Here is an 11,609-nt window from a genome sequence, read left to right as displayed (position 1 = left end):
TTGTATCCATATGTATTATACATATATGTATATCTGATGATACAGCAGATTTAGCAGATGCTAAGCCAACTTTTCTCAAGAAGTGATCAAAGTAGTGCCTTAATTGTTTGCTAAAATGCAAATTTTTAGTGCTCAACCCAGAAACAATCAAAATATATAGGTCTGAGACATTGTGACTTGGATTTTATCAAGAAATTCGGGTTATTTTTTCATATTATAGTTTGTGAACTACCATAAGTCCTCCCAGGCAATAAAATGTTGATGTTTGATTTTATATCTACCACACTGAATGAGATTATTTAATTTGGGATTTTGGAAACAAATTTTACATCAATGGGACAAAATAATGATAAGACATGAAGAGCAGAGAAACTTCTTCCCATCTACTATGATGCAGATTCTTTGTTAAACCTCAAATACACAATGGAGATTTTGCTGTCTTCTAAGGGGTCATGCTCCCACTTGACTCCTCTTCCTGTTTGTCACATATTTTCTATCTTTCTGGGATATTGATTATAGATTTCTTAATGTTTTCATATCCTCCATTGATTAGGATGATTTAGCAAATGAAAATGTAAATTATTCAGTCAAGTTCTAATTCCAGGTAAACAAATACTTTTTAAAAATATAACTATATCTCAAATATCACTTGTACTAAAACAGTATTTGCTAAATACTAATGTGATTGGCCTCATGTATTTTATCTGACAACCATACTGTGTATTATTTCTCTAGCTTCTTTTGCTTGTTTTGATCTTTATCTTTTGTCAACAAATCTTTATCAAATGTCTGATGTTACTTGCCTCTTCCTTCATGTTAAAGAGATTGATGCTACAATGGATTGAACATTTATGCACACAGGTGATGTCTATTGGCAGCTGGATTTTGCTGTAGTATGAAGAGATTACTCCTTTTTTTTTTTATCTCATATACTAGTGTTGTATGATCTTTTCTCTTGGATTGGTTACAAAAGAATCATTTAATATCTCTGAAGATTTCAAATCTACCTGCCAGTATTCTTTGGGTTCAATGCAAAAAGGGAGCTCTGTGGTCTCAGTACAGTATGAAGCTTTTTTAAAATGCTTCCTTTAGCATGTCTGTTTGTGCATGTGTATTTTAAGGCATTCCCATCTTTAGCTATGTCTAAATTCCCTGACTCAGGAAATGGAAACAATGGGAACTTGGAGACTGGCAGGTATTCAACAGCAGTACCTTCAAAGAAATTAACATAGCAAACGATAAGTATAATATTGTGCTATACAAAGACCTTTGCAGGCATTGCGTGCTTTAAATATTAAGATTTGAGAAAAAGGGAATATTAAGATTATTAAAACCTATATGTAGACAAGTTTAGCTATGTTACTTGAATATGATGATGAGGAACAAAAGTTATCAAAATTTAATAGATTTTCTGGAAATTATATGCCAAAAACTACAAGATCAAGTTTGGTCTGTGATCACTTGCAATTTTCCTACTCCTAAAGCAAATTCAGGCTTCCAAACTGTGCCAACAAAAAGCAAGGAGAGAAAGCTGTGATATGGTTTCCAAGTAATATCTTCCTGAGATGAGCACTTGAAGGGTTGAGGCAAAGACTGGGCTCACGGAGGTTATTGAGTTCTTCCCAGAGAGCAGAATCAGGGACAGCCATAATTAGTAACTGAATGATTTTTGCCAAAGGGAAAAACTTATATGTTTTAGTACAAGAGGGCGGGGAGGGGGGAATAATAATTTTATGGATTAAAGAGTATTGTGTATCTTCCATTTTCCCAATTCTTAAGGGTTCATCTTGTTCATTCTCCACCTTGTGTGTTGAGTGTATTGTAGGCTGATCACATTTATAGGTTCTTGGAATTTGCAGAGCTATGCATAAGCCAGGCTTTCTGGGCTGTTTGTTGAATGAAGTAACTGGATGGCACTCTCAGTCATGTGTCTTGGGAAATGTGAGACTGTTCAATGTATGAAAAATCCATGATGTTGGATAGCAAGTGAGTAAAAGAAATAGACTACCACTTTTCCTGGTTTCTACCATTATTTTCTTCCTGTCTGTTCTCTATACAGCAGCCAGAATATTACGGTTCAGAAGTAAGTCCTGTAATGTCACTCCCTGAAGTTCTCCAGTAGCTTCTAATCTCACTTAGAGTAAAAGCCATGTTTTCCACCAGGCCATACATAATCTAGCTTCTGGTGATTTTCCTTTTGTATCTGCACTGGTCTTTTGTTATTACAGAATATGCAAGGCTATCTCTGGACTCAGGTATTTGCATTTATGGGTTTTTTTCTTTCATCCCCAGAGAATCTATTTTTTTTCCTTTTCATTTCCTTCAGATTTTATACAAATGCCACTTTTTTTTTTTTTTTTTTTTTAATCTACGATAGTCATACAGAGAGAGAGAGAGAGGCAGAGACACAGGCAGAGGGAGAAGCGGGCTCCATGCACCGGGAGCCCGACGTGGGATTCGATCCGGGGTCTCCAGGATCGTGCCCCGGGCCAAAGGCAGGCGCCAAACTGCTGCGCCACCCAGGGATCCCCAAATGCCACTTTTTAAACGAGGCCTAATCTGATGGCTCTAATGTATATTGGACACTTATGTGTGAACTAAGGGGCATTTATGATGATGACAAGCATGAACACGTTTTACTTATATATTTTGCATATAGTTTGCCTTCCTCCATTAAAAATATAAAGTCAAGGAAGACAAACCTGTCTGATTTTCTCTTTTGTCTCTATTTTATTGCTGAATATTTAGTTCTTAAATTTGTGCCTGGACATTCTATGCATTTAATAAACATTCAGTGGTTGAAAAACATAAAAGGGTAATTCTCTCTATGTGAGTATAGGAGACAGCTATTGAGACAGGAGCAAGAATTTCTTACTTTCTCAAAAAGATGTGTGCCTTAAAGCCTTATAACATTCTCCCAAAGCCTTTCCTAAAAGCTCATGGGCACCGGGTATTTGGCTTTCTCCTTCCTTCCTTTTGTAACATTCTGACAAGAACATGGATGCAATGTCTGGAAATCCAGCCATACTTTGATATCCAGAATAAGAATCTTATCCTATAGATGATAGTGTGAAAAGGTGGAAAGTGCATGTCCACTGAAGATTTCATAGAATAAAGTTGCCTTACCAATTGTGATGGTTGGTTTTATGTTTCAAGTTGGCTGGGCCACATGATGCTCAGATATTTGGTTAAACATTACTGTGGGTATTTCTATAAGGGTATTTGGGAATGGATTTAATGGTTATTACTGTAGTCTTAGGAAAGCAGATTGCCTTCCCTGATGTAAGGTGGGCCTTGTCCAATCAATTGAAGGCCTGACTAGAACAGCAATAACAACAACAACACTTGAGTTTAGGAAGAATGGCAAATGATACCCGTGGGCAGTCAGAGAATTGCTCCATGTCTCTAGAAAATACTGACTAATACATCAGCAGTGAAAGATGTACATGGGATAAATTAATTCCTATTAAGTTTAAGTCACTGTTACTTTGTGAGTTTTTTTCATTATAACTGAAACTAAACCTCCTGAATACAGACAATGGATCTTTTTCATTATAATTTTAGGAATAAAATTTCTCTATTCCCTATTTAAAATATAAATAATGAAATGAAATATATCTCAAAATGCAGGATTATTAAACATTACTAAATATTTAGTAAAATATTGAATGTCTTTTCACTCTGATTCTTCAGTTTGTTTGCAGGGGTCTTGTGTTAATATAGAATGTGAAGATCATTATTTGAATTTGGGTTTGACTTCAGAGGCTGGCCTATTTTTAACTTTTCAACCAATGGACATTTCTGAGAAGTAGCTGATTTCTGAGAAGTAGCTGATTTCCTATAAAGAAACTTCATTCGCTGCACACAATAATCACTGTCATACCTCCTAAACTCTTTTACTTCTTTTGCTTCACTTATTTTTAATATTTACCAAGATTCCTTTGGGTATTTTATAAGCAGTAGTCAGTTTAACAATGATAATCAGTAAAAGTGATACTGAGAGAAATCATTCATGGATCAAATACTTAAAAACAAACCTATTTCAGTATCATTTCCTAGTTGTAAATTAATATTTAAGTTTAAAGTCATTTTGAATTCCGTCATCAGGCTCAAGTGTGAGAACTCTGCTGACTATTTTTCTTTGAAGCAGGAGTCAACTAACTTTTACTGCAAACAATAGGATAGGAAATATTTTAGGTTTTGCAAGAAAGTTGGGCTCTGTCCCAACTCTATACATGCATACCCTGAAGATGTTGTGGGTTTGATTCCGGGTCACTGCAAAAAAGCAAATATCACAAAAGAGTAAAATGAAATTTTTGGTTTTGGTTTTGGGTTTCCAAGTGGATATAAAAGTTATGTTTAGACCATACTGTATTCTATTATGTGTGCAATAGCATGTCTAAATGCACATGCTTAATTAAAAACACTTTATCATACATGAGTTCCATTACTCACATACTTCTAATACCAGATATAAAATTCATATGATGAAACATCCACTGTCCTTGCAGCAATAAGTCATGATGCAGATGAGTTGCTCCAGTGAAACATGGAATTGTTCCTGAAAACTAATCTTACACTGAGATAGATAAACTAACTATACATGGAGGTGACTGGGATGACATAATTATTTCTTACTAAAGCCAAACGCAACTCAACTTTTCCTTAGTCCAATCCATTGTCAAGAGGAGCTTTGGCAACCAAAGCAGTAAAGGAGATCCTTATGACTCTTTTCAAATAGCAGAAATAGACAGTAGCATTGAAAAGAAAACTATTCATAGAATTCCTTATATTGCCTGATGTGTGGTGGTTACTTCTTTTGATAAATTTCATAATAATTTTTATTTATTTTTTATTTTTTTAATTTTTAGTCAGATGTCCTGTTTATCCTGTTTATTCGGATTCAGATTCAGTTATCACAGAACCGTGTCCTGACAGGCCCTACATCTATCTCCCTCCGCTGTCACTGTCTCCAGCAACCCTGTGGCTCAGCATCAGGGCCAGGGGGCAGGCCTACTCTCCCTCCCAGCCCCGGCCCGGGGGCTCATCAACAGGTGGCTGTGGCCGGCTTGCACCCAGGGGACGACGGCAGCGCCCCCCCGGGAGCCCTCTCCAGGCGGCGGCCCCAGGCACAGGTCTCAGCCGTGCTCCTCCCCGGTGCCCACAGTGCTCTGTGCACCAGGGCAGGCAGTTCTGGGGGAAGGGGTTTCTGGAGGGGGGAGGGAGGAAGCAGGGGAGCATGAGACAGACCCACGCGGGCTAAAGCCAACCCTGCTTTTATTTCACGAGAGCTTCTCGATGGGCGCCAGGAGCTCCGGTTTCAGAATAGATGAGTTGGGTTCGGCCCCGGCCGCCCTGATGTGGTCTAGCGCAGCTGCGTCCCACGAAGGTCAGGAGGGCCGAGGGCACCAGCCGCACTCGTTGAAGGCCAGGCTGTCCTCCTCCCACAACCTCTGCACCCCACCCCCGAGGCTTTTATTTAAGACTAACTGGGAGTAACACTGCACTCACCCAAAATATGTTTGTTATTTCAACCAAATAATAATAATTATAGAAAAAACCTAATAGTAGCAATTCTTGGTGGAGTGGTTACCAGGCACTAATCTAAGTCTGTTTCGTATATGGACTAATTTCTACTTCACAACAACCATATAAAATATTATCATCCGGGATGGCTGGATGGCTCAGCTGTTGAGTGTCTGCCTTTGGCTCAGGTCTTGATCCCGGGTCCAGGAATCGAGTCCCACATCAAGCTCCCTGCGTGTAGCCTGCTTCTCTCTCTTCCTATGTCTCTCTCTCTGTCTCTCTCTTTCTCATGAATAAATAAATAAATCTTTTTTTTTTTTTAAAGAAATATTATCATTCTCATGAAAGTGAGGCCCATGAAAGTGAGGTCTAAATCTGTGCCTACAGTTACAGAGCCAGTGTATGCCATGGCCCCGATCTGGCCCCAGACAAACTTGTGCCACAGTTCTTGTGTCTCTGTGCCTCAGAGTCTACCCCACAGTTACACAGCAAGACACACACTGTACTATCTATGCTGAAGATGTGCTCTCAGTGCCTTCTTGCTTGTGGACGTCCTGTCTTCTGGGCAGATGCAAGCCACTTGAATATGCATCAATGCATCAATATCTAGATACTTTTCATTTTTGACTCTCGCTACAGTCATGCTTTTATCAGTGGAAGACATTTTGCCAATTCACTAATGTCATTGGACTTTTAATTCTCTCCAAGGAGGGAATGGTACTAGGAAGTTACAGAGTTCTAGTTACTAAATATTACAGGATCCTCCTTTGTAGCTTCAGACACGTTTAAGGTACACTATCAGCCTAGTCACTTACCTAAATATATATTCTCACACATGAGCGTATATATATGAATGTTTGTATACACTCAGAAATACAAATGCACATATGCATTTGTATGTATCTGTAATATATATATACATAAATTTATATATAGATAGATAGATATACACACTCACATACACTTTCTAGTGTATTTTTTATTTTTGCTTCCCATTTGTAGAGCAGAATACATGGAGTTTGATTTTTTTTTTTTTTTTTTTTTTTTTAAGGGAGATAGCAAAGCATTGAGATGACTTTAAACCAGAATCTGGGATGCCTGGGTGGCTCCGTTGATTGTCTGACTCTTGGTTTCGGCTCAGATCATGATCTCATGGGTGTTGAGATCATGTTGGGTGTCTATACTGGGCTCTGTGCTCAGTGGGGAATCTGATTGAAGACTCTCTCCCTTTGCTCTTCCCCCCTCTGCTCACAGCACTCTCTCTATATATATATATATTAAATAAATAAAAATCTTTTAAAAAAGTAACAAGAATCTGGTGGACACTCAAAAAGTTTGCATAATGATAAATAATGACGACTCTCAGGGCATGGTGTGTGACTTGCAGTTTTCTTCAAAAAATTATGCCAAATTGGGATCCCTGGGTGGTGCAGCGGTTTGGCGCCTGCCTTTGGCCCAGGGCACGATCCTGGAGACCCGGGATCAAATCCCACGTCGGGCTCCCAGTGCATGGAGCCTGCTTCTCCCTCTGCCTCCCTCTCTCTCTCTCTCTCTCTCTCTGTGGCTATCATAAATAAATAAAAATTTCAAAAAAAATTGTTAAAAAAAAAATTATGCCAAATTGCAAAAATATGTTCATGGATATGATTCTTACTTTTTAAAGATTTTATTTATTTGAGAGAGATGAGAGAGAAAGCTTGAGTGGGGGAAAGGGCCTAGAGATAGGGGCAAGCAGGCTCTGTGCTGAACAGGAAGCCAGATATGGGGCTTGATCCTAGGACCCTGATCATGACCTGAGCCAAAGTCAGACCCTTACCTGACTAAGCCACTCAGGTGCCCCAGCGGACATTATTTTTAATATTCCTCCACTTCCCTCACTAGTGTAGATCTTGACAAAAAGCCTATAATTATGTAGTAACCTTGAACTATTTGAGAAAGAGCTTACAGGTTGACCTAAAGCAACTTAAGAGAAATGTGCTCAATTTAAAGGAATGTAAGATATTACTTGAAAAGTTCTTAATTCCTTTTTTTCAAAGCCATAAACTCTTAGGTAAGCTGTTGAAAGGGTTGTTTCAAATAGTGGCTTAAAAATATCTGCAGAAAACACTTCACATATTTCACAACTATAATTTAGATAAATACAACAAAATAAATTATATTTGTTCTTAAAGGAAAATATCTCCTAAATAAAATAAAATAAATATAATAAAATATTTCCTAAATAAAATCTATATATAGATAAATATTTATAGATAATTTTATACATGTGTTTATAGATAATTTTATACATGTGTTCATTATAATACTTTATATACATGTATATATATTTGTTCAAATACATAGAATAAGCTAAAAGTTGAACACCAAATTTCAGGATCTTTCACAGTGGTGTTTACAGACATACAATGGCATATAGTGCTGGATTCTGAAGTCTTTAAACAGTTATTTTATTTATTAGCTATGCAACTTTGAGCAGTCATAGTATTTAACCTCCCTGGCTTCAGTTTTCTCATTAAAAACTCAAGTTCATAATAGCACCCAAATCAAAGGATTAATATGAGGACAAATTAAGATAATTTTTTAAAACATTTAAAAGCCTTTCAGGTAACTAAACCTTCAATAAATGTCAACTCTTGTTAATAGTGTATACATACCATATTACGTGTGGTACAAACACATATGTGTTGTGTGTTTATAAGTTTGCAAAGTTATATAAAGTTCATAAGGTTTACAAAGTTAAGATATAAGAAATGATAGAGCCATTTCAGTTGGCTTCAGAGTCCACTACTATTTGTTGCCATTTTCAGGAAATATATTCTGAAACCTTGTTTTCATCTTTTTCTTATTCTTAAAATCATTGTGTGAACATACTAAATGTGATGTGAATAACATTGAGAAATATTTTATTTTGTATTTTACTTGAAAAAACATTATTTTAAGATGGTATATTAAATATTAAATTAAAATAGTAAATGTATATTTAAATATTTATTTTTAATCTAAATATTATGTTTCCTTAAACATTAAAGACATCTTAAAACATATTTTTTTTCTGTTAAAAATGTGTACCTAATATTTTAGTTCAATTATTATAAGTAAAAGCAAAAATGGAGGGATAGTACTGGCAAATACTGTATATAATATATAGTACACACATGATTTCCTTGCTATCATTAAAACTCTTACATAAAAACATAAACTATTTTTTATTAAGTTTTATTTTAATTACTGGGTGTTCATCAAGACAAGTGTACTCCTTAATCTCATCACCTATTTCACTCATCCCCATACCCACCTCTCTTTTAACCCAGTTTTTCTCTATAGTTAGGAATCTGTTTCTTAGTTGGCCTCCCTTTTTACCCCAATGTTCATTTGTTCTACTTCTTAAATTCCACCTATGAATGAAAACATATGGTATTTGTTTTTCTCTGACTTGTTTCGATTAACATTATACTCTCTTGTTCCTTCCATGTCATTGCAAATGGCAAGATTTCATTCTTTTTTTGTGGTTGAATAATATTCCATTGTGTATGTGTGTATATATATATTTTTTTCTCTATTCATTCATCAATCAATGGACACAGGCTATTTTCCATACTTTGACTATTGTATAATGCTACAATAATGCATGTATCCTTTTGAATTAGTGTTTTTGTATTCCTTGGGCAAATACCCAGTAGTGTGATCACTGGATCATAAGGTCGTTCTATTTTTAACTCTTTGAGGGACCTTCACACTGTTTTCCACAGTGGCTGCTCCAGTTTGCATTCCCACCAACAGTGCAAAAAGGTTCCTCTCTCTCCACATCCTCACCAACACCTATTGTTTCCTGTGTTATTGATTTTAGTCATTCTAACTGTGTAAGGTGATATTCATTGTAGTGTTGATTTGCATTTCCCTGATTTTAAGTGATTATGAGCATCTTTTCATGTGTCTGTTGGCCATCTGTATGTCTTCTTTGGAGAAATTTCTTCTCATTCTTCTGCCCATTGTTAAATTTAAATTATTTTTTGGGGGGTGGTGTTGAGTTTGATAAGTTCTTTATATATTTTGGATACTAACCCTTGGGTCATTTGCAATTATCTTCTTCTATTTCATAGGTGTCTTTTAGTTTTGTTGATAGTTTCCTTAAACAAAAATTATTTTGAGTTTTCAAGTCTCTTATATTACAGAAAATACAGAAGTATAAGTGAAATGGTTAGTAGTCAAAGAACCATAATAAATTATGCAACTCTGAGGCAAGTTTTTGTTGTTAATAGAAAATTATATATTTGGGGATAAAACATTTAAGAGGAGTGAAAAAATATCACCAAAAGATTCTATCTGTGTTTCTTAGTTACAATTTAAGGACATATTAAAATATTAATCTTTAAAAATGGCCAAATTATGTGACAGAGTTAGTGAATGTTGGTTTAAATATGATGTCAGAAATTCAATTCAGAAGTACAATTTATAAAGTTACTGGTGGCTCTGGAAAAAAAAGTGTAAAGGACCCTAGAGATTTTGTTGTTATGGAATTGAGATCTAATCAGGACAAAATTAAAAATATTTTAACTGAAATGCAATCCAAACTGGATGCTCTAACTGCTAGGGTTAATGAGGTAGAAGAGAGAGTGAGTGACATAGAAGACAAATTGCTGGAAAGTAAGGAAGCTGAGGAAAAAAAGAGAAAAACAATTAAGAGCCCACAAAGAAAGGCTTAAGGAAATAAACAATGGCTTGAGAAGGAAGAATATACATCTAATTGGGATTCCGAATTCCCAGAGAGAGAGAAGACCATAGAGTATATATGAACAAATCATAGCTGAGAATTTACCTAATCTGAGGAAGGAAACAGGCAATCAGATCCAAGAGAGAGAGAGGCCACCCCCAAAATCAATAAAAAACATTTAACATCTTGACATTTAATAGTGAAATTTGCAAATTTCAAAGATAAAGAGAAAGTTCTTAAGGCGCACGAGGCAAAAGATTCTTAACTTATATGGGCAGAAATATCAGATTAACAGCAGATGTCTCCACAGAGACCTGGCAGGCCAGAAAGGGCTGGCATGATATATCCAGGGTCCTAAATGAGAAGAACATGCAGCCAAGAATACTTTACCAAGCAAGACGGTCATTCAGAATAGAAGGTGCGATAAAGAGATTCCAGGATAGACAGCAACAGAAAGACTATGTGACCACCAAACTGTCTTTGCAGGAAATATTAAAGGAAACTCTGTGAAAGAAAGAGGGTTCCCAAAGAAACAATCCACAAAACAGGGACTGCATAGGTATTATGATGACACTAAATCCATATCTTTCAATAGTTAAACTGAACGTGAATGGGCTAAATGATCCCATCAATAGATGCAAGGTATTGTATTGGATAAAAAAGCAAGACCCATCTATATGCTGTCTACAAAAGACTCATTTTAGACCTAAGGATACCTTCAGCCTGATAATGAAAGGGTAGAGAACCATTTACCATGCAAATGGTCCTCAGAAGAAAGCTGGAGTAGCAATCCTCATATCAAATTAGGGTTTATACCAAAGACTATAGTAAGAGATGAAGAGGGACACTCTCTCATACTTAAAGGGTCTAACCCACAAAAGGACCTAACAATCATGAATATTTATGCCCCTAATGTGGGAGTCACCAAGTATATCAACCAATTAATAACCAAAGTAAAGAGATATTTAGACAATAATACAGTAATAGTAGGAGACTTCAACATGGCACTCTCAGCAAATGACAGATATTCTAAGCAAAGCATCATCAAAGAAACAAGCACCTTGAATGATACACTGGACCAAATAGATTTCACAACTACATACAGAATGCAACTGAATACATATTCTTCTCAAGTGCACATGGAACTTTCTGCAGAATAGACCACATACTGGGTCACAAATCAGGTCTCAACCAATACCAGAAGATTGGGATTGTCCTCTGCATATTTTTAAACAATACTTTGACACTAGAACTCAATCACATCAAGAAATTTGGAAGAAACTCAAACACATGGAGGTTAATGAGCATTCTAAAAGATGGATGGGTCAACAAGGAAATTAGAGGGGAATAAAAGAGATTCATGGAAACTAAT

This window comes from Canis lupus, chromosome 25 (assembly GCF_003254725.2).
Source record: "Canis lupus dingo isolate Sandy chromosome 25, ASM325472v2, whole genome shotgun sequence".
In the NCBI taxonomy this organism is placed as follows: domain Eukaryota; kingdom Metazoa; phylum Chordata; class Mammalia; order Carnivora; family Canidae; genus Canis; species Canis lupus.
This window is presented reverse-complemented; position numbering follows the sequence as displayed.